The sequence below is a fragment of the Vulpes vulpes genome, chromosome X (assembly GCF_048418805.1).
Source record: "Vulpes vulpes isolate BD-2025 chromosome X, VulVul3, whole genome shotgun sequence".
NCBI classification, from domain to species: domain Eukaryota; kingdom Metazoa; phylum Chordata; class Mammalia; order Carnivora; family Canidae; genus Vulpes; species Vulpes vulpes.
The window spans coordinates 76,443,858-76,468,344 of NC_132796.1; the positions used below are offsets into that span (position 1 = coordinate 76,443,858).

The window sequence follows — 24,487 nt, forward strand, 5'->3', positions numbered from 1 at the left end:
TTGGCTATTGTGGACATACAATTGTGGGTTTATTTCTGGGCTGTCTATTCTGTTTCATTGATCTAGGTGTCTATTTGTGTGCCAGTACCATACTGTTTTATTACTACAGCTTTGCAATATAATTTAAAGTCTGGAATTGTGAGGCTTCCAGCTTTGCTTTTCTTTTTGAAGATTTTGTTGGCTATTCAGGGTCCTTTGTGGCTCCATATGAATTTTAGGAATGTTTTTTCTAGTTCTATGGAAAACGCTGTTGGTACATTGATAAAGATTGTATTAAATTTGTAGATTGCTTTCGGTTGCATGGACATTTTAACAATATTTGTTTATTCAATCCACGAGCATGGAATGTCTTTCCATTTGTTTGTGTTGTCTTCATTTTCTTTCATCAGTGTGTTATAGTTTTTAGAGTACAGGTCTTTCTCTTCCTTGGTTAAGTTGATTGCTAGGTATCTTAATATTTTTGCGCAATTGTAAACAGGATTGTCTTCTTAATTTCTTTTTCTGCTGCTTCGTTATTTTTTAATATATTCAGTTAGGCAACATATAGTACATTGTTAGTTTCAGAGACAGAGTTCAGTATTTCATCAGTTGCATATAACACCCAGTCCTCATCATATCATATGCTCTCCTTAATACCCATCACACACTTATCCCATCCCCCTACCCACATCTCCTCCAGAAGCCCTCAGTTTCTTTCCCATAGTTAAGAGTCTCTCATGGTTTATCTCCCTCTCTGACTTTTTCCCATTCTGTTTTTCCCTCCCTTCCCCTATGATCCTGCACTTTTTCTTATATTCTTCATATGACTGAAAACTCATCTATTTTTTTGGAAAATTTTAAGAATAACAGGTATTAACTCCTCTTTAAATGTTGGCTAAGGACCACCTGGGTGGCTCAGTCAGTTAAACATCTGCCTTCAGCTCAGGTAGTGATCCTGGGAGCTTGGAATCACGCCCTGAATCGGGCTCCCTGCTTAGCAGACAGTCTGCTTCTCCCTTTCTCCCTCCCTCCCCCTCTCTCTCTGCTTGTACTCACTCTCTTTCTCAAATAAATAAATAAATAAATAATAAAATCTTTGGGGAAAAATGTTGCCTAAAATTCATCTGTGAAGCTGTCTGGCCTTTGACTTTTGTTTGCTGGAAGTTTTTTTTTATTACTGATTTATTTTCCTAGCTGGTAATTGGTCTGTTCAAATGTTCTATTTCTTCCTGCTTCCGTTTTGGTAGGTTATATGTTTCTAGGAATGTATCCATTTCTTCTAGGTTGTCCAAATGTTGGCATATAATTTTTATAATATTCTCTTACAAACCTTTGTATTTTTGTGGTGTCAGTTGTCATTTCTCCTCTTTAATTTCTAATTTTGTACCATTGATTCTCTCTCTCTCTCCCTCTCTCTCTCTCTCTCTCTCTCTCTCTTTTTATGAGTATGCCTAGAAATTTATCAGTTTTCTTGATCATTTCAAAAACAAGCTCCTGGTTTCATTGATCTGTTCTATTGGGTTGTTTTGTTGTGGTGCTGGTGGGGGGTCGGTTTTGTTTTGTTTAGTTCCCATATCATTTATATCTGCTCTGGTCTTTATTATTTTCTTCCTTCTGCTGGTTTGGGGTTTTGTTTGTTCTTTTTCTAGCCCCATTTAGGTGTAAGGTTATGATGTTTATTTGAGCTTTTTCTTGCTTTTTGGGGTAGGCCTGTATTGCCAAAAGCTTCCCTCTTAGAAGAGCTTTTGCTGCATCCCAAAGATTTTGGACCATTGCATTTGCATTTTCATTTGTTTCCATTTAAATTTTTATGTCTTCTTTGATTTTTTGGCAGACTTATTCATTGTTTAGTACCACGTTATATAACCTCCATGTATTTGTGCCCTTACCATATTTTTTTCTTGTGGTTGATTTCTAGTCTCATAGCATTGTGGCCAGAAAAGATTAAAGGTATGGATTCACTGTTTTTAAAATTTTGTTGATACTTGATTTGTGGCCTAATATGTGATCTATTCTGGAGAATGCATATTCTGCTGTTTTAGGATGCAATGTTCTGAAGATATGTATTAAATCCATCTGGTTGAGGGTGTCATTCAAACCTACTGTTTTCTTCTTGATTTTTTGTTTGGATGATCTGTCCATTGATATAAGTGGGGTGTTAATATCCCCAACTATTATTGTTTTACTATTGATTAGTTCTATTATGTTTGTTATTAACTGTTTTATGTAATTGGGTGCTCCCATATTGGGTGCATAAATATTTACAATTGGTATATCTTTTTGTTGGGTTGTCCCCTTATGATCTTTTAGTGTTCTTCTTTAACTCTTATTACAGTCTCTGTTTTAAAGTCTATTTTGTCTGATATAAGTATTCCTGCCCTGGCTTTCTTTTCACACACATTTTTCATGATTAATGTTTCTTCATCCCCTCACTTTAAATTTGTGTGTGCGTTTAGGTCTGAAATGAGTCTCCTGTGGGTAGCATATAAATAAGTCTTGCTTTTTTATTCATTCTGTCACCCTATGTCTTGTGATCGGAGCATTTTGTCCACTTACATTCAAAGTAATTATTCATAAGTTTGTATATGTGCTGCCAAAGTGAACACAATTATTCATAAGTTTGTATTCATTTCCATATTGTTACTTGTTTTATGGTTATTTCTGAATTTCTTCTGTGTTCCTTTCTTCTTTTTTTCTCTTCTCCCACAGTTTGCTGGCTTTTTTAGTCATATACTTGAGTCCCTTTCTCTTTATTTTTGCATATCTAGTACTGGTTTTTTATTGTGTTTACCACTTGTTTTGTATATAACATCTTCTGCAGATAGCAGTCTATATTAAGATGATGGTCATTTTAGTTTGAATCCATTCTTTACTCCTCTTCCTCTGACATTTTAGGTATATGATGCTATAGTTTATGTCCTTGTATTTTGTAAGTCCCTTGACTGATTTTTATAAATAACCTTTTTTTAAAAAGAGATACAGAGAGCATGAGGGGGTGCAGAAGAAGACAGAGAATCTTAAGCAGGTTCCATCCCCAGTGCAGAGCCTGATACTGGGCTCAATCTCATGGCTCTGATATCATGACCTGAGCCAAAATCAAGAGTCAGATACTTAACTGACTGTGCTACTCAGGCACTGAACAGATATACGTCTTCTTATTGCATTTTTGCATCCTACTGTTCATACTCTTACTTACGGTCTTTTCTTTCCACTCAAAGAGTTTCCTTTAACAGTTCTTGAAAGGCTGATTTAGTTGTCAAAAATTTCTTTAACTTTTGTTTATCTGAGAAACTCTTATCTCTCCTATTCTGAATTATAACCTTGATGGACAAAGTATTCTTGGAGGCAGACTTTTCCCATTCAGCACTTTCAATTTATCATATATTCCATCTGGCCCACAAAGTTTCAGCTGAAAAATCCACTAATAGCCTTAACCATTTTCTCTTGTATGCAACTGTCTTCTTTCTCTTGCTGCTTTTAAAATTCTCTCTTTATCATTACTCACTGTCATTTTAATTACTATGTGTCTTGTTGTGGACTTTTTGTGTTGCTTTTGTTGGTGGATGTCTGTGACTCCTGGATCTGGATACCTGTTTCCTTCCTCAGATTTAGGAAGTTTTCAGCTACTATTTCTTCAAATAAATTTTTTCCTCCCTTTTCCCTCTTCTCCTGGGATCATTGTAATGTGTTATACTTGATGGATTTACTGAGTTCCCTAAGTCTCTCCTCATTTTGCATATTTTTCTTTCATCTGCTTAGCTTACTTTCCATTACTCTGTCCTTCAGGTCACTAATTCATTTTTCTGCTTCCTCTAGCCTCATATTTATTTCATCTAGTGTATTTTTAATTTCATTTATCATGTTCTTCATCTCTGATTGGTTCTTTTCTATCTCTGTGTTAAGAGTGTCACTGATGTCCTACAGTCTTTTCTCAAGTCCAGGGAGTATTTTTATGCTCATTACTTTATCTATCAGGCATAATTCTTACCTCTATTTCACTTAGGTGACTTGCTATGGTTTGTCCAGTTCTTTCATTTAGGACTTATTCCTCTTTTTATTTTGTCGAACCACCTGTGTCTATTTCTTTGTGTTAAGAACCTCCTTTGGGATCCCTGGGTGGTGCAGCGTTTTGGCGCCTGCCTTTGGCCCAGGGCACGATCCTGGAGACCCGGGATCGAATCCTACATCAGGCTCCCAGTGCATGGAGCCTGCTTCTCCCTCTGCCTGTGTCTCTGCCTCTGTGTGTGTGTGTGTGTGTGTGTGTGTGTGTGTGTGACTATCATAAAAAAAAAAGAACCTCCTTTATGTCTCCTGCTTTTGACAGTAATGGCTTTATGAAGCGGAGATCCTGTAGTGTCCTGCAGTGCAGAGCCCCATGTTCACTGAAAACTGGTGCTTCAGGGGTATCTCCTATGTGTGTTTGTGCCTTGTGCTGTTGTGTCTTGGCTGACCTTTCCTTCAGTCCAGTAGTTGGTACTTTTTCTCTTTGCTTATTGTGGGAGGTGTTTAATCCATGTGCTGTTAGTAGACCAATTTTAACAAGGTTCATTCTGGTTTACTGTGGCAGGCGTAGCACTACCACTGCTGTCGCTACCACTGGGACTGAGTCCTCACAAAGTGTGCAGGTTGGGAAACGTGGTATCGGCAAGTTTTTCACAGGCCTTCTGGGGGAAGTGACCAGCAGGACTGAGGCAAGCATGACTGGAAAAAGCAGTTCTTCCAAAGCCCAGGTCTTCACAGCTTGATGTAAGCAAATTAGGTACTGAATATTGGCACCATGCTCATTCCTGCAGGTGGCCATGGTTTTATGCTATGGTATATAGCAGGGAGATAACACTGGCCAGCTCCTTTGTTCCTGAAGAAGTCCCTCAGCAAATCATGCACTTTCTGGACTTACTCTAAGACTAGTAAGTAATTCTGCCTCCTATATGCCTCCTGCATTTTTCAAATGTCTATGCTATATATCTGCAGCTGTTTGTTATGCTCTCTTTAACAGTGGAGACTCAGCTTCCTATTGCTCTCCATTCTTTCTCAGAAATGAAGCCCATTGATTTTTTAAATTTTAGGCTTTAAGTCCCACTGGTTATAAGAACTCACAAAATTCAACGCCTCTAGTTTTCATAGTCAAATGTTATGGGAATTTGTCATCTCTGTGAGGGCTTCTCAGTTTTGTGGAGGCCAAGAAAAATTAAGGCCATCCCACCTAAAGTTTAGCATTAGCACAAGTACAGCCATCTTAGGGCCCTGTGAATAAGAGCTGAACTTTACGGGAAAAACTGAAGAATGTCCTCAATGTCCTTGGCAGGGAATCCCATATCAGAAAGACAACAGAGCCCACACCCGTGGTAGAAAGTCCCATATTAGAATAAGAACAGAGCTTAATGCCCTTAAGCCCCGTATCAGAATGTAAACAGAACTTGAGAAATTCCTCCACCCCTTCTGAAAATCCCCTAGACCAACCTATAAAAAACCCAGCTGTAACCCACTTCGGGGTCCAAGTACCTGCTCCGCTGTGTCGGGTATACTTGGACCCAAGCTCGAGCTTGCAAATAAACCCTCGTGCGCTTGCATCGGTGTCGGCTCATTGGTGGTTTCTTGGATTCGCAATCTTGGGCACAACAAGGTTGATAGTTTGTTTCTCTCCTCTCTACATGCTCACAGTGTCCCACCCTCTCTCCTGTGGATAGCTCCAAACAGTTTATTTATTTTTTTAAAGATTTTATTTATTGATGAGAGAGAAAGAGAGAAAAGCAGAGACACAGACAGAGGGAGAAGCAGGCTCCATGCAGGGAACCTGATGTGGGACTCGATCCCGGAACTCCAGGACCATGCCCTGGGCCAAAGGCAAGCACTAAACTCCTGAGCTACCCATGGATCCTCGCCCCAAATAGTTTAGACCCCTACTGAGTCTCATCCATTCCCATCCTCTTCAATGTGCTCTATTCTCTATCTTTAGTTGTGGAGTTTATTCTCCCAGTCTTTGGGTCATTTTTCTGGTTCTTTACACTGACATGAGTGTTCTCTAGTTGTATCCATGAGACAAGGTGAACTTAGGATCTTCTTCTTTCATCTTCCTCCATCCTTATTCCACAATCATAGTAATCCACATAGCATTTATTCTGACTGAAATATTCATTCCACACAAAAAAAATTGTATGGCGAAAAAAAAAATCGTATGGCAATGGTCTGATACTCATGAGATTCTCTGGTTTGACCATGTTTCTCATCACCTGAAGCAGTTGGCCTGATAGAGAGTAGAATGTCTTTTGATGACTCAGTTATTAAGTCATCTAGATGACAACAACTAGTAAGGTAAACCATGACCTCTGTAATGTGATATATACTCTAAATCAGCATCCAGTATGTTGTACTATTTTTCCATAGCCTGGATTCACAGGTTGAGAAATCAAGAAGTGAAAATATGAGTAAATCTTCTCATTGCTCCCCTAGCACAATTCTTGCTTCCCATTCCCATGAACTAGGCTCTCCTGGTTTGAATGTCTAACTTCAAATGCTCCATAGAGCTTGTAGTCGAGATTGGCACCTGGTCACCTTGGGTTACTCATGCCACCGAATCAATAGAAAAGAAAGGGGTTATAGTACTGGTTGGTGCAGTAGATCCTGACTATCAAGAAGAAACTCCACTGCTACACAAAATGGGAGTTTGTTTTTGTTTTTTTGTTTCATTTTGTTTTGTTTTTAATAATAAATTTATTTTTCATTGGTGTTCAATTTGCCAACATACAAAATAACAACTCAGTGCTCATCCCATCAATTGCCCCCCTAGGTGAAAGTCACCCATTCACCCCCACCACCCACCCTCCTCCCCTTCCACCACCCCTAGTTCATTTCCCAGAGTTAGGAGTCTTCATGTTCTGTCTACCTTTCTGCTATTTCCCACCCATTTCTTCTCCCTTCCCTTCTATTCCCTTTCACTATTATTTATATTCCCCAAATAAATGAGAAAATATAATGTTTGTCCTTCTCCGATTGACTTACTTCACTCAGCATAATACCCTCCAGTTCCATCCACGTTGAAGCAAATGGTGGGTATTTGTCGTTTCTGATGGCTGAGTAATATTCCATTGTATACATAAGCCACATCTTCTTTATCCATTCATCTTTCGATGGACACCGAGGCTCCTGCCACAGTTTTGCTATTGTGGACATTGCTGCTAGAAACATCCGGGTGCAGGTGTCCCGGCGTTTCACTGCATCTGTATCGTTGGGGTAAATCCCCAACAGTGCGATTGCTGGGTTGTAGGGCAGGTCTATTTTTAACTCTTTGAGGAACCTCCACACAGTTTTCCAGAGTGACTGCACCAGTTCACATTCCCACCCACAGTGTAAGAGGGTTCCCTTTTCTCTGCATCCTCTCCAACATTGGTGGTTTCCTGCCTTGTTAATTTTCCCCATACTCACTGCTGTGAGGTGGTATCTCATGGTGGTTTTGATTTGTATTTCCCTGATGGCAAGTGATGCAGAGCATTTTCTCATGTGCATGTTGGCCATCTCTATGTCTTCCTCTGTGAGATTTCTGTTCATGTCTTTTGCCCATTTCATGATTGGATTGTTTGTTTCTTTGCTGTTGAGTTTAATAAGTTCTTTATAGATCTTGGAAACTAGCCCTTTATCTGATAGGTAATTTGCAAATATCTTCTCCCATTCCGTAGGTTGTCTTTTAGTTTTGCTGACTGTATCCTTTGCTGTGCAAAAGCTTCTTATCTTGATGAAGTCCCAATAGTTCATTTTTGCTTTTGTTTCTTTTGCCTTCGTGGATGTATCTTGCAAGAAGTTACTGTGGCTGAGTTCAAAAAGGGTGTTGCCTGTGTTCTCCTCTAGGATTTTGATGGAATTTTGACTCACATTTAGATCTTTCATCCATTTTGAGTTTATCTTTGTGTCTGGTGAAAGAGAGTGGTCTAGTTTCATTCTTCTGCATATGGATGTCCAATTTTCCCAGCACCATTTATTGAAGAGACTGTCTTTCTTCAAGTGGATAGTCTTTCCTCCTTTCTCAAATATTAGTTGACCATAAAGTTGAGGGTCCACTTATGGATTCTCTATTCTGTTCCATTGATCTATGTGTCTGTTTTTGTGCCAGTACCACCCTGTCTTGATGACCACAGCTTTACAGTACAACCTGAAATCTGGCATTGTGATGCCCCAAGCTATGGTTTTCTTTTTTAAAATTCCCCTGGGTATTCGCGGTCTTTTCTGATTCCACACAAATCTTAAGATGATTTGTTCCAACTCTGTGAAGAAAGTCCATGGTATTTTGATAGGGATTGCATTAAATGTGTAAATTACCCTGGGTAACATTGACATTTTCACAATATTAATTCTGCCAATCCATGAGCATGGAATATTTTTGCATCTCTGTGTCGTCCTCAATTTCTTTCAGAAGTGTTCTATAGTTTTAAGGGTATAAATCCTTGACCTCTTTGGTTAGGTTTATTCCTAGGTATCTTATGCTTTCGGGTGCAATTGTAAAAGGGATTGACTCCTTCTTTGCCATTTTGCATGCCTAATGTCTTTTTGTTGTCTGATTGCTGAGGCTAGGACTTCCAGTACTATGTTGAATAGCAGTGGTGAGAGTGGACATCCCTGTCTTGTTCCTGATCTTAGGGGAAAGGCTCCCAGTGCTTCCCCATTGAGAATGATATTTGCTGTGAGCTTTGGGTAGATGGCTTTTAAGATGTTGAGGAATGTTCCCTCTATCCCTACACTCTGAAGAGTTGATCAGGAATGGATGCTCTATTTTGTCAAATGCTTTCTCTGCATCTAATGAGAGGATCATATGGTTCTTGGTTTTTCTCTTGCTGACATGATGAATCACATTGAGAGTTTTACGAGTGTTGAACCACCCTTGTGTCCCAGGAATAAATCTTACTTTGTCATGGTGAATAATTTTCTTAAAGTACTATTGGATCCTATTGGCTAGTATCTTGTTGAGAATTTTTGCATCCATGTTCATCAGGGATATTGGTCTGTAATTCTCCTTTTTGGTGGGGTCTTTGTCTGGTTTTGGAATTAAGGTGATGCTGGCCTCAGAGAACGAATTTGGAAGTACTCCATCGCTTTCTATCTTTCCAAAAAGCTTTAGTAGAATAAGTATGATTTCTTCTTTAAACGTTTGATAGAATTCCCCTGGCAAGCCATCTGGCCCTGGACTCTTGTGTCTTGGGAGGTTTTTGATGACTGCTTCAATTTCCTCCCTGGTTATTGGCCTGTTCAGGTTTTCTATTTCTTCCTGCTCCAGTTTTGGTAGTTTGTGGCTTTCCAGGAATGCATCCATTTCTTTTAGATTGCCTAATTTATTGGCGTATAGCTGTTCATAATATGTTTTTAAAATCGTTTGTATTCGTAGTGATCTCTCCTAAGATTAATATGTTTTTAAAATCGTTTGTATTCGTAGTGATCTCTCCTTTCTCATTCATGATTTTATTAATTTGAGTCTTCTCTCTCTTCTTTTTAATAAGGCTGGCTAATGATTTATGTATCTTATTCTTCTTTCAAAGAAGCAACTCCTGGTTTTGTTGATCTGTTCCATGTTCTCCTGGCTTTCCAGGAATGCATCCATTTCTTTTAGATTGCCTAATTTATTGGTGTATAGCTGTTCATAATATGTTTTTAAAATCGTTTGTATTCGTAGTGATCTCTCCTAGGATTAATATGTTTTTAAAATCGTTTGTATTCGTAGTGATCTCTCCTTTCTCATTCATGATTTTATTAATTTGAGTCTTCTCTCTCTTCTTTTTAATAAGGCTGGCTAATGATTTATGTATCTTATTCTTCTTTCAAAGAAGCAACTCCTGGTTTTGTTGATCTGTTCCATGTTCTCCTGGCTTTCCAGGAATGCATCCATTTCTTTTAGATTGCCTAATTTATTGGTGTATAGCTGTTCATAATATGTTTTTAAAATCGTTTGTATTCGTAGTGATCTCTCCTAGGATTAATATGTTTTTAAAATCGTTTGTATTCGTAGTGATCTCTCCTTTCTCATTCATGATTTTATTAATTTGAGTCTTCTCTCTCTTCTTTTTAATAAGGCTGGCTAATGACTTATGTATCTTATTCTTCTTTCAAAGAAGCAACTCCTGGTTTTGTTGATCTGTTCCATGGTTCTTCTGGACTCGATTTCGTTGAGTTCTGCTCAAATCTTTATTAACTGTCTTCTTTTGCTGGGTGTAGGATCTATTTTCTGTTTTTTCTCTAGCTCCCTTAGGTGTAAGGTTAGCTTTTGTATTTGAGTTCTTTCCAGTTTTTGAATGGATGCTTGTATTGCGATGTATTTCCCCCTTAGGACTGCTTTTGCTGCATCCCAAAGATATTGAATAGTTGTATCTTCATTCTCATTAGTTTCCATGAATCTTCTTAATTCTTCCTTAATTTCCTGGTTGACCCTTTCATCTTTTAGCAGGATGGTCCTTAACCTCCACGTGTTTGAAGTCCTCCCAAACTTCTTGTTGTGATTTAGTTCTAATTTCAAGGCATTATGGTCTGAGAATATGCAAGGGATGATGCCAATCTTTTGGTATCGGTTCATACCCGATTTGTGACCCAGTATGTGGTCTATTCTGGAGAAAGTTCCATGTGCACTTGAGAAGAATGTGTATTCAGTTGAGTTTGGATGTAAAGTTCTGTAGATATCTGTGAAATCCATCTGGTCCAGTGTATCATTTAAAGCTCTCGTTTCTCTGGAGAAGTTGTGTTTAGAAGACCTATTGAGGGTAGAAACCACTAGATTGAAATCACCAAGTATAAGTGTATTCTCATCTAAGTATGTCTTAACTTTGGTTATTAATTGACTGATATATTTGGCAGCTCCCACATTCGGGGCATATATATTGAGGATTGTTAAGTCCTCTTGATGGATAGATCCTTTAAGTATGATATAGTGTCCCTCTTCATCTCTCACTACAGTCTTCGGGGTAAATTTTAGTTTATCTGATATAAGGATGGCTACCCCTGCTTTCTTTTGAGGACCATTTGAATGGTAAATGGTTCTCCAACCTTTTATTTTCAGGCTGTAGGTGTCCTTCTGTCTAAAATGAGTCTCTTGTAGACAGCAAATAGAGGAGTCCTGCTTTTTTATCCAGTCTGAAACCCTGCGCCTTTTGATTAAGCCCGTTCACGTTCAGAGTTACTATTGAAAGATATGAGTTTAGTGTCATCATGATATCTATTCAGTCCCTGTTTTTGTGGATTATTCCATTGGACTTTTTCTTAAAGGGGAATTTTGAGAGTCCCCCTTAAAATTTCTTGCAGAGCTGGTTTGGAAGTCACATATTCTTTCAGTTCTTGCCTGTCTTGGAAGCTCTTTATCTCTCCTTCCATTCTGAATGAAAGCCTTGCTGGATAAAGTCTTCTTGGTTGCATGTTTTTATCGTTTAGGACCCTGAATATATCCTGCCAGCCCTTTCTGGCCGGCCAGGTCTCTGTGGAGAGGTCTGCTCTTACCCTAATACTCCTCTCCATATCAGTGAGGGATTTCTGTCTCTTGCTGCTTTAAGGATCTTCTCTTTATCTTTGGAATTTGCAAGTTTAACTATTAAATGTTGAGGTGTTGAATGGTTTTTATTGATTTTAGGGGGGATCTCTCTATTTCCTGGATCTGAACGCCTGTTTCCCTTCCCAGATTAGGAAAGTTTTCAGCTATGATTTGTTCAAATACATATTCTGGACCTCTGTCCATTTCGGTGCCCTTGAGAACCCCAATTAAACGTACGTTGTTCTTCCTCAGGCTGTCATTTATTTCCCTTAATCTATCCTCATGGTCTTTTAATTGTTTGTCTCTTTTTTCTTAGTTTTCCTCTTTGCCATCAACTTTCTTCTATGTCACTCACTTGTTCTTCCACCTCGTTAACCCTCGTTGTTAGGACTTCTAGCTTGGATTGCATCTCATTCAATTGATTTTTAATTTCTGCCTGATTAGATCTAAATTCTGCAGTCATGAAGTCTCTTGAGTCCTTTATGATTTTTTCTACGGCCACCAGTAGCTGTATAATAGTGCTTCTGAATTGGCTTTCTGACATTGAATTGTAATCCAGATTTTGTAACTCTGTGGGAGAGAGGACTGTTTATGATTCTTTCTTTTGAGGTGAGGTTTTCCTTCTAGTCATTTTGCTCAGTGCAGAGTGGCCAAAAACAAGTTGTATTGGGAAAAGGAGAAAAAGAGAGGAGAGAAAGAAGGAAAGAAAAGAGAAAAAGAAAAAAGAAAAGAGGTAGAAAAAAAGAAAAAAGAGAAGAGAAAGAGAAAGAAAAAAAGGGGAAGAAGCAAACAGAAATCAAAAAGAAAAAAAAAACACGGGGGAGTATCTTCTGATTCTGTATACTTTAAGTCCCTTGACTTCCTCTGGAACTTGTCTGTCTAGCTGGTCTTCTGGGGGAGGGGCCTGTTGTGCTGATTTTCAGGTGTTAGCACTTGGGGGAGCTGCTCTGCCCCCTGCCTGTTGCAGGGCTCAGTGGGGGATGTTTACCCCGTGAGACCCCAGGAGGAACAACCGCAGTGGCGGCGGCCAGCCCTGGAGCCCTGGATTCAGCTCCCGCAGTAACTAAGGATCTCTCAGTCTGCAGGGGCCTGGATTCTCTGGGGGCGGGGCCGCTGACTGCTCAGCTTGAAGCAGGAGCGTCCTTGCTGTCCTGGGCCCTCCTGGCCTCTGTCTGTCCCAGGGGGAGGTCTGATCCTGGGCTGTGTCCCCAGCGCCCTGTGCTCCCGGGCCTGGGCTGTTGGATTCAAGCTCCCGGCCGGGCAGCCACCTCTCCGCGGAGCTGCCGCCTGAGCCCCTCCGAGCTGCTCCTTGGTCAAGCCGGGCATACACTGCAGCCCTTTAGGGAGCTTGGGGCACTCTCCCTGGCGCGCAGATGTCTGTTAGTGTCCCAGGGAGCCTGAGGGCATCCCTGCCCTCCTGCAGTCCTGCTCTTACTCCCTGTGAGCCCCTTTCTGTCCGGGAAGATTGGTGAAGCTCCTGCTCTTCAGGACTGTGCTCTCCCATCCTGGGGGCACTCACCCTCGCCTTAGCCCGGCTCCTCGCAGGCCCCTTCCCCCTTGGATGCCTTTTGTTTCTTTATTTCTTTTTTCCCCATCTTCCTACCTTGATAGAAGCGTGAACTCTTCTCACTGTAGCATTCCAGCTGTTCTCTCTTTAAATCTGAGGCCGAATTCGTAGATTTTCAGGATGATTTGAAGCTTATCTAGATAATTTGGTGGGGACAGGTGACTTGGGGACCCTACTCTTTTGCCATCTTGCCCCTCCCTCTCAAAATGGTAGTTTGTAATGTAGAAGTTTCCCTAACCCTAACCCTCAAAGTACTCCCATGTTCTGTTAATAAAGTCAATGGAAAACTACATCAATCTACACTAACAGGAGGGCTAATGTCCAGACCATCCAGGAATGAAGAATTTGTTTGCTCCAACAACCAAGGAACATTGACTACCTAAATATAAGGGGCTTACTGAGACCAGTGAGAATATATAATGAGGAGTGGAAGAAGATAGTTGAAAATATCAGCTATGACCACTAGAGCAGATTGAAAACCTAGGATTATAATAGTTATGAATATTTCTTCCTTATTTTGATACCTATATATCAAAATTTATGCTAAACCATTTTATATTTATAACCATATTTATATTTATAAACCATATTTATATTTATGCTAAACCATTTTCTTCTACCCTCCTTTACCCCTATTCTTTTTTATTTACATGTGAATTGTTAATTATGGTTAATTTTTATTTCAGTGGACAAGTTACTGGATGTTCAAGGGAACAGAGAGGAAGAATAAGCATTATCTTTGGCAGATAAAATAATCTTGTATCATCTTTTATGAAGAAGGTGAGTATGTTCTCAGTTGTATGTGGGTTACTTGCATCATGAGAGGCAGAAGCATGGCTTTGTTATTTTCTTTAGTTGGTAGTGTGTATGGGTGCCAAGTTGACAAAGGCTGGACTATAAAAGCTCTGGGTAGCATCAACTGGGTTAAGTGAAACTACATTTCCCAGAATCTTTTATTTTGCATGTTTTCAGTTAAGATTGGCCACGGTAAAATTTTGCCTAAGATCTGGAAAGCAAAAATGAAACAGTAGCCACGTTTCACTCTTGAAAGGATGGTGTATATCAGAAGCTCTGTTATGCATCACTCACTTTTTTGTGCATCTGCTGCTTCCCTTGTTGGCAATGACTGTAACAAGGTTCATAGTTTCAGCTACCAGAGTCATACCCCTCCAAGGTTCTCCCATTTCTGGGCCAGGTTTAATGGAGATTTTGCAAGAGGAGTTCCATTTCTCCTGCATGTCACTCATGGAACAAATTTTTAGGCTTTAAAAGAGATAAAATCTGACCTGGAGTTCAATGGGAGAAAAGATACAGGTTCCATCTTATTTGCATGTTTCAGTTTTCCCTACATTTCCCAGCTCATTTTCATTCTTGCTTCCTAACCATGTGTCCAGTGAGTTGAGGATCAGCATCAGACTCCAAAGAGACGCTGAATCAAGAATTTTTTTTACCAGTTTTTACAGTAGTGCAAAGTCAAATCTCTATTATAATTCCCTTCTATGAGAGAATCAAGGATACTCTGAGAAGGCAAGGGCATACTGAAGAGGCAAAGTGAAGTTTGTCCTATCCAATTAGGAGTCTGCTGCCTAGCCTCTGATGTCTACCTTAAGTACTCCCTTCTTTCTTGATAAGAGCCCACCCACTGTGACCCCTTCTGATTCTTTAAACTACACAGTTTGTAGTCAATATATTACATGTTATGGATCCACTTCACATTTACCCTTTTCTCCAAGCTATACTTTGAGCCTTTTGTTTCCTCGAACTATGGGACTTCTTTCTCAGTTCCTGAAAATGCTTTCAATCAACGGTGGAAGGGGCATGCTGGTCACAACTTGGCCTGGTCCTTTCAGATTCCCTCAATTAAGGCCATTGGCTTTCTGGTTAATTAACCTTCAGTTCTCATGTTTCTCCCCAAGCTGGATAGGAAATAAGCAATCCTGTCTTAAATGCAAATTAGACATCAGGAAATCTTGATTAGATACTTGACTCTGCCAGTAATTTGTGTGACCTTTGGCAAGTCTATTAGGTGCTTTGTGCCATTGATTTTTCCTTTTTTTCTGGTTAGTTACTTTGCTACATTCCCTTCAAAATTTACATCAATATTTTTGACATTGCCATGCTCCCTCTTGAAGTGGGACCATGGACAAAATTAAATACATTGAAAGAGCATTGGGGTGATAAAAAGGAATTTTTCAGTGTTATTTTTTGAAATGTGATGTTTCTTAATTCATTTGCTATGATTTTTTTTCTAAAATATTTTTCAGAGTTAGTTATATGCATTTGCTTTTCTTTTTTTAAAATATATTTAAATTTTATTTATTTGAGAAAGAGTGTGTGTCGGGGGCAGGGGAGCAGTAAGAGAGGGACAAGCAGACTCTGTGTCGAGAGCAGAGCCTGATGTGGGGCTTGAACTTATGACCTTTTGATCTTGACCTAAGCCAAAACCAAGAGTTGGATGCTCAACCAATTAAGACACGCAGGTACACCAACATTTTGCTTTTTGGAATAAATATGAAAAAAATGCTTAATTTATCCATCATTGTAAGGATTCTTTTTGCACTTGATTTCTTTGTTAGTATGTCTGAATGCAACAGAAAGTCTTAGTTTACTCAGATTATCCCAGCAAGGTGCCCTTTAATGTTCTTAATGGTTGCCTGTAATTACGTGTCCTCTTTTCTGTATTTTTATTGTTGAGGCTTGATGTGAAACAACAGCATTTACTAAACACTTTCCTGCTCCTGTTTTTTAATATTTCTTCAACTCTATTCTGACTGAATCCATTTTAACTTTGTATGCTCTTTATCAAGGCAGCTATAATAATGTTAGTATGTCCAGAATTTTTTCTATCTCTCTTCTTGCAGATTTTTAACACTGCTGAGCCGTACAATTCTTTAAGGCTCCATTCTACTGACATGAGCTGTCCCTAGATGAAAAATGGGGAGTAGGGGTGGGTATCACAGTTCCAATGATGCAGAAGACAGTCTTACTGGAGCTCTATAGTTTGCTGAAAATAGTGGCGTTAAATGGATGGGATTTGCATGAGCTTAAAAATAACCCAGACCTCTCAAATACGAGGATTTTGAGACTAAAATCAAAGGGCTTTGATCACTCACGGAGCACCAGGCACATCAATTCTCACTTCCCAGTAAATGAATGTAGAGCTTGCAATGACAGAGGGGCCCTTTGTTGACCCTTCCAAGTTCTGCTTCTTTTCATCTACCCACCTGATTTTTATCACCTTCCAATGCCATCTCAAGTGCAGTCTTAGTTGACCCCTCCTCCAGCAGGCCTCCTGCCCTTTCTGTGGTAGGGCTTTCACACCTTTAAAGACTGTTGTGCACTCTGCATCCATCTTCTTTGTTGACCCCACTGCCTGTAGGCAGGCCCTTCTGTCAATAGGTTCTCCTAGGAAACAGCCATCTTGGTAGTTGCCATCTTCACCAAAGTCATCACAGCAACCAGGTCAGCACTCAGGCCCAAACATAGACTGGAGCATCCTTATTGCTATGTCTGCCAAAGAGGAATGAAACCCAGCACATGGAGGCCAAGACAGAGCTGATAGTGCAGCAGACCATGACCAAGACTCCTCAAGTTATCTGGATCCTACAGAAGGATCAGATAGGATTTGAGGGCCTGTGGCCTTTATGGCTTCCCAGAAAGTTGCAAGAACTCTTCAGGAAGAAGAGGCCAGGCAGGAGGCCTCCCAGCCCATAGTTAAGGACAGGGCTATCCAGGCCAGGCAGCAGAACAGGGGGAGGGTCAGGAGGAAGGCAATAAGGAAGTGGTGGAAGAGGAAGAGGAACAGGACTATGATGGTGAGCAGGAGGAAGATGAAGATGAAGGAGAAGACAAGAAGACACAGGAAGAGGGTGCTGAAATCATCCTTATAGGACCCATGATTTCCCCACAGCATGGTTTTAGTTCCTGTATCAGGATGCCATCGGTTCCATTCCACAATTTGTACATTATAATAACCACCTCTTGGTTTGGCCCCATGCAGGTCACATGTTGGTAAGGCATGGTCCCTGGAAACCTGAGGATCTTGGAGAGGTACTCACACCTCAGGAGGGCCAGGGCCTGGTAGATAAAGTAGAGAACTGAAAGGGTGAATACCTGTCAGAAAGAAACTACATCCAATTGTCCAAGGAAATTGCCTAAGGGCTATATACTAGAAGGCAGAGAACCAGAGGATTCCAAGGTCTGGGAAAGCAAGTCCCCAATGCAGAGGTATTCTATGAGTTGGGGGCCTGTGCAGCCAGAGGGACTGTAACTACCAAGTTGCAGCTGTGTCCTCAGGTCCTTGTTTCCCCCATTGGGGCGCCCAGCTCAAAAGCAAGAGGTGCCCAGCATTTGCCTTTAGCCATTAAGCAGTGGGTGAAAGCTCTCAAAAACCTTCAGGCCCAGTATGCCCAAGTAGAAGCTCAATTCTACAGAGATTTTCACGATCTAGAGAAAAAGTATGCTGCCTTCTACCAACCTCTGTTTGATAAGAGATCTGAGATCATCGATGCAATCCACGAGCCCACAGAAGGTGAATGTCAGTGGCAAGTAGGTGTTCAGGAAGGCACATGTGGAGATATGGAAAGAGAGCCTGTGGGAGAAGGGCACACAAATGGTATACCTCACTTTTGGTTGATGGCTTTTTAAGATCCTCAGCAGGATGATCCAAAAAAGTGATGAGCTTGTACTAGAGCACCTGGAAGATGTAAAAATTAAAATTTCAGGATTTGAGGAACCAATGAGCTTCACCATAGAATTCATCTTCAAGTCAAATGAATACTTTTTCAACAAAGTCCTGATGAAAACCTACCAACTGCGATCAGACCCAGGTGATTCTGATCCCTTCTTCTCCAAAGGGCCAGAAATTATCAGTAGCACAGGGTGTAAGATCTACTGGAAAGAGGGGAAAGATGTCACCGTGAAAACTAGCAAGCTGCAGAGAGGTGAGGTCCGCAAAAGTTTTGCATCCACCACCAGGAAGATGCCTGGCTATTCTATCTTCACCTACTTCTATCCTCCTGATTCTCCTGAGGGCAGAGAGATGGATGTTGCCACCGATTATAAATTGGGCTATTTTTTCCGTGAAGTTCTGGTCCCGAAGTCTGTGTTATTCTTCACTAATGAAGCCAGAGATTATAACTATGAAAGTGCTGACGATGATGCTCGAGAAGCTGGAAGTGAGGAAAAGAAAGAAGTGATCAGAAATGAAAAACCTGACAAAAGGGCTGGAAAAGATCTGGACCCAGAAGAGAGCAGTTGCTAAGAACCCAGGTATATGTATGTAGTTTTGTCTATCACCCAGCCATGCCTGACATACATCACTGAAATAGCTGAAACTGAGGAGGAGAAAATAAAGGATAAAAATTGAAACCAGGGCAGCCCTGGTGGCTTAGCGGTTTAGCACCGCCTTCAGCCCAGGGTGTTGACCCTGGAGACCCAGGATCAAGTCCCACGTCAGGCTCCCTACATGGAGCCTGTTTCTCCCTCTGCCTGTGTCTGTGCCTCTCTCTCTCTCTCTCTCTCTCTCTCTCTCTCTCTCTCTCTCGTCTCTCATGAATAAATAAATAAAATTAAAAAAAAAAAAAAAAGAAACCGGAGGGCCTGAAAAGGATCCAGATCAGTAGAGCACAGCCTGCGAGAATCCATGTTGAGTATCATCCAACCATTCCTGTCATACACATATTATATTCCTACATTTTCTCAGTAACTGAATAATTTTAAAATGTTTTAAATTTATTTATATAAACCAATTTTAGTGTTAAAAATTTACATATATACTAAATCATATACAGTGGAGGACATACTGAAATGTATTTTTGTCATAGGCATACCTACTATTTGAGCTGAAACTGTAAGACTTCTACAGGTGGGATATTTCAGACCTGGTAGTTGATATCGTATTTATTTTGTTTTTTTTGGGGGGGGGGGTTGTATATTTTTTATTGGAGTTTGATTTGCCAACATAGAGTATAACACCCAGTGCTCATCCCCTTCAAGTACCCCCCTCAGTGCTTGATATCATATTTGTTTAGAAGGCAGTTACTAGAACAAGTGGCTAAAGTGACTGAAACATACACTAGATGGGCCGTCATCATCCATGCCTGCTTAAATGTGGTCTTTTGTACTAAATATGAGATAATACCTTGGAGAATGTGGCTACCTAAAAAGTTGTAAAAAAAAAATGAATCTCAAGTAGGAGCACATTTAAAGATTGATTCCAGGATGCCTGGGTGGCTCAGTGGTTGAGCATCTGCCTTCACTCAAGGCGTGATCCTGGGATCCTTGGATTGAGTCCCACATCGGGCTCCCCACGGGGAGCCTGCTTCTCCTTCTGCCACTCTCTCTATATCTCTTATGAATAAATAAATAAAATATTTTTTAAAAATAAAGATTTATTCCTAACTATTCATTCAATTTTAAGTTTTTGTGTTTCATGTGACAGTCAAAAGAAAACATAGAGTAAGGCTTTGGTTATCACTGAATTGTTAATTTAACTTACATCTCGTGTACTCTTTTATTTCCCTCTTTTCTCTCTCCTTTTATAGATATGCTCAAAAGGCCTGGGAGGTTAAGAGATTATGGTTTATGAAAAGAGCAAAGACTTTTAAGGTGGAAAGGCTTATTTATATCCCTAAATGGTTTTCTCCCACCCTCCACCAAAAAAAAAAAAAATTGGTGTTTGACAAGTGGGAAATGAGGTTGGTGTGATCAGATGATTGAAGACATCAAATGGTGCATAAACAGCCTGATACCCAAGAGTCTAGATTGCAAGAGGAAAATTGCATTGTTTTCTCCTGTTGAGACAACAGACATACATAGGATTGACTATTAGATTTAGAAAGTCATTGGTGTATGTTAATTGTATTCAATTGCTAATATTCTCTTTTTCTTTCTTGAGTGTCAAGGCATAGAAAGACATGGATGAAGGAAAAACAATGAATTTATTCTTCACAGATTTCAGATTTTCTTATTTTCAGCAGTCTGGGAAATTTTATCAACACTGGTTTTTGCTCCAAAGTTCATCACCCAAAATGTAACATCCACTGATATTTTACTTTGCTCTTACATCTTTCAGGGATATATGACAGTATTTGTTCAGAATAAAAATAAAAGTTTGCTTGAAATATATAAGCTTCAGATTTTCTGGATAAATAACACTGACCCAAACTTATCTTTAAATCTCTTTTGTTACCCGTTACAATCATTGAAAAAAATATCACTTTCAATCATGTTTTAAGCCCTTTTAATGCAGCCACAAAATAATTAAGATATCAGGTTGTAAACAATTTATATAAAGAGAGATGAGGGTCTTGCCTCTCCCTATTGCATTTTATTGAAATAACGTGGTAAATTGCCTAGCTTACCTGAATTGACCAGATGGTGCTGAGCTGGTACAGGGTTGATGTAGACCAGTAGTATTAACATCATTTGGGAACTTTTTAGAAATGCAAAGTCTCAGACCCCACTCCAGGCCTGCTGAACTGGAAATTAGAAGATAGGCCAGGAATTAGAGTTTTAAAAGTCTTTTTGATGATTCTGAAACACACTAAAGTTTGAGAACCACTGGTTTGAGCTTCATCTATATTATTACCAGCCTTACTTCACTGTCTTAAGACTGTTTTAGGTAAATTGAACAGGACAATAAAAATTGGACTGGAGAAGAGACTAAATTCTCAGGGGTGGAGACACAGAAAAAGACCTACAAATGCAAGGATTGGGTGGTGGCAATGGAAAAATGAATAAGGGAAAAACTAGTGCCAAAAGTATACAAACTTTATAATGCAATTTATGCAAAGTTTATCAACATTTTTTAATTGCCTTAAATCAATAACAGGTAAATATACATGTAGTAAAAAGAATACATAAGAATCATACATGCATATGTAGCATGCAGGAAGTCATGTATAAGAATTACTTACTTAGGATAGTGGCTACATATTGTGGAGTGAGAGTGAAGACAATTTAGTTGGGGAAGGTTACCTGGTGGTCTGCAATTCTGCAAATGGCTGGGAGTCCAGTGTGTGAGGTTAAGGGGATATGCATACTTAGAAACCATGCCTCCCACCTTGAGCCATGCTCCATTCATCTGGTGCCCAGAATTTTCTCCTCACGCGACCCTAAATCCCAAGCTCCAAGAAGCTTGCATGCTCTTCTTCAATGGATCTGTGCTCCTGATTGTTCACTGCCAATGTATGTATACATCCAGACTGCAAGTTAACTAAGAGGTGGTGGTTATATACAGGGAACAGAGGATAAGTTGACTACATTATCCACACATATGTACATGAAGCCTATTGAGGGGAAGAATGGAGCCTAGTGTATACGGAGGAGCAATGGAGGAGAGGCTGGGGCCTAGAACCTGGAGCCTGGAATGAGGAGCACAGGCCAAAGGTGAGGGGCTCCATTCTTCCCACACCACTGGAATAGAATTTAGAGGAGTCTAAGTATAGTGGACAGGCCATAAGCTGACCTCCCCAATAATTCCTACTTTCTGGTATTCACACTCTTTGTATAATCCCCTGTTCTTGAGTTTGGAGGGACACCAATGACTTTCTTCTAACCAATAGAGTACAGAGAGAGTAAGAGAGTGAGAGGAGGGGGGAAAAGAGACCCTCTATATGATTATTTGTTATGTGACAACAGAAAACTAATACACTGCACTTGGCAGCCCTGGAGACTCTAGGCATCTGGATATGTGATCTTGAGTATCACCCAACCTTTCCTGACATATAACTGTCACTGAAAGCTCTGTGTTAAAATTCCTTCAATAAACTTTATAAGAAAAAGAAACATTAAAATACACTGAGTAGTCTAATTTGAACCTGGCCATTCAGATTAATACAAATGTATAAAGGTATATTTTTCATGGTAGGCAAGATATTTTTAATAGTCTATTAATTGATTTAAACCTTTCACAGATAATTATGCATAGTGGGTAGGCCCCCAATTGAACTCTTGCCCTGAAACCTTTAAATGTTATAAATGTTACAGGTGGTCCAAATTAAATATTTGGTCTATCACCTCTTTCCCTTCCTCATTCCCTGTTGTGCTTTGTTGCCTAAGTATAGAAACAGTGTTACCCTTTGCTCTGGAAATGCTGCCCACGCCTGACCATACCCACCCTCTTTCCCACACATCTCATTTTCTCTGCACATATTGAGTACACAAATTCTGTTACTCAAGACCACTTCTCTCCCATGAAAATAATCAGCTACCGGCTACCAGCCATCATCTCATTCAGACATACCTTTATGGAACCCATTCAAGGATCATACACAACAATCCTCCCTAAGAACGATTCTTCTGGGAAATAATATCTGCAAAAAACATACCTGATAAATATTAGTATCCAAAATATATAACAAACTTAAACTCAACACCCAAAAAGTAAACAATCCAATTACAATTGGGCAGAAGACATGAACAGACATTTCTCCAAAGAAGACATAGAAGGCCAACAGACACATACAAAGATGTTTGTCATCACTTACCATCAGGGAAATACAAATCAAAACTGCAATGAGATATCACCTTACACCTGTCAGAATGGCTAAAATCAACAACACAAGAAACAATAAGTGTTGGTGAGGATGTGGAGGAAAAGGAACACTCCTGCACTGTTGATGTAAATGCAAACTGATATAGCCACTGTGGAAAACAGTCTAGAAGTTCCTCAAAAAGTTAAAAATAGGTCTACCCTATTATCTAGTAATCTCACTACTTGATATTTACCAAAGAATACAAACACCATATTGTAAGAATAAATATTTTTTAATTTTTTTATAAATTTATTTTTTATTGGTGTTCAAACACCATATTGTACACTTTAAACTAATATAACACTGTATACTAACTGGAATTTTTTCTTTTCTTTTTTTTTTTACTAACTGGAATTTTATTTATTTCTTTATTTTAAAGATTTTATTTATTCATGAGAGATACAGAGAGAGAGAGAGAAGCAGAGACACAGGCAGAGGGAGAAGCAGGTTCCATGCAGGGGGCCTGATGTGGGACTCAATCCCAGGTCTCCAGGATCACACCCTGGGCTGAAGGCAGATGCTAAACTGCTGAGCCACCCAAGGATCCCCTAACTAACTGGAATTTTAAAAATAAATACATTTTTATTGTTTATAAGCTTAAAAATAAGCTTAAAATTTCTTAAAAATAAGCTTGTTTATAAGCTTAAAATTTTCTTAAATAAAAATAAAGATAAATTGTTAAAAGTGGGAGTAACTGCAATTGACACACTAAAAAAAAGAATAAAAAAGAACAACTCTTCTTAAGAACATTCTGCTTCTCTGACAATCTTTTGGTCTGACTGTCAATATCTTATTTGATTTCTCTCCTCTGTTACAAATAGAATGAGATGGGCTACAGAAGAGTTTTTATTTTTGCAATTATAGTTTTTTATAGAGAAAAAGACCAGGGAAGCTACAGAGAAGGTGGAAAACATCAGAATGTGCCTCTGTGAATTGAGAAATCCGTAACCTCTTTATTTTAAGAAAGTTATATTGCTAATTTTGGAAAATAGAATATTAATATGGGAATTGCCAGAATGAGAATAACCTCATATTGGTCCCCTCTCAGAAAAAGTAAAGGGTGGGAAATATAGCAGCTAGTATACCACTACTATCTGGAGAATGGTATCAAATCAAATCAAATATTTGCCAAGGGTATTTGAATGAAATGTAATCAAACTACCACCTAATAAGTGTCTGAAAAATTATCCACCTAACATTCTGATTTGCCATTCTCACTGCAAATACCATTGAATCTGTTTGGCCATATTGACCAAGTGGCACAACAGCTTGCACAGCAGCCTGAGTGTACCACAGAACTTTTTCTTATTCTGGACCCCACGCAAAATTGACAGCCTTTTAGTATACTCACTAAATGGGTAGGATTATCACTCCAAAATAAGATATATGACTTCAAAATCAAAAGATATCTATTAGGCATTTTTCCTGTAGTAGGGGCCAGTGGCTGCAACTTGTTCTTCCCCTAGAAGGATATTTTAACATTCTCTATACCTTTGAACCCCTAGAATATTCACCAAGAAGGCCAGTCATTGAATTTTTGTGGGGTTCATTTTCCACTCTCCAGCATGTATTCATTTTGCCAAGATTCTTGCTACATCCTGCTCATCAGCCCAATCAGCCTGATAGCATCAATGTAAGGGACACTACCACTATCCTATGGTACAGAGAGTTGACAAATCTCACTGAAGATTAGATTTTGACGTAAGGCTGGAGAGTTAATATAGCTCTGACAGAACATGAAAGTAACTTGCTGGTCCTACCAGCCAAAATCAAACTGTTTCATATAGTCTTCACTGCTAAACATAGATGAAAATAAGCTTCACACCAGGTTCCAGGGGATATGTTGCTTTTCTCAGGCAAAGAAACCACATTTTAAATAGTATCTATATTTGGAGTCATCATTTGACT

The 24,487-nt window shown here is 39.5% G+C and overlaps 1 protein-coding gene across 1 annotated transcript in view; it reads right to left on the reverse strand.

Annotated features, from left to right (window-relative positions):
- Positions 1–21,763, reverse strand: part of SERPINA7 (serpin family A member 7) — an 89,471-nt gene extending 67,708 nt beyond the window's left edge. Inside the window, exons 1-5 of the mRNA XM_072743321.1 lie at positions 20,405–21,763; positions 18,049–18,211; positions 17,851–17,933; positions 17,662–17,736; positions 16,265–16,550 (exon numbers count right to left, since the gene is read on the reverse strand). The gene's annotated coding sequence lies outside the window, so the exon portion shown is untranslated. The remainder of the gene's footprint in view (positions 1–16,264; positions 16,551–17,661; positions 17,737–17,850; positions 17,934–18,048; positions 18,212–20,404) is intronic.
- Positions 21,764–24,487: the final 2,724 nt, after the last annotated feature.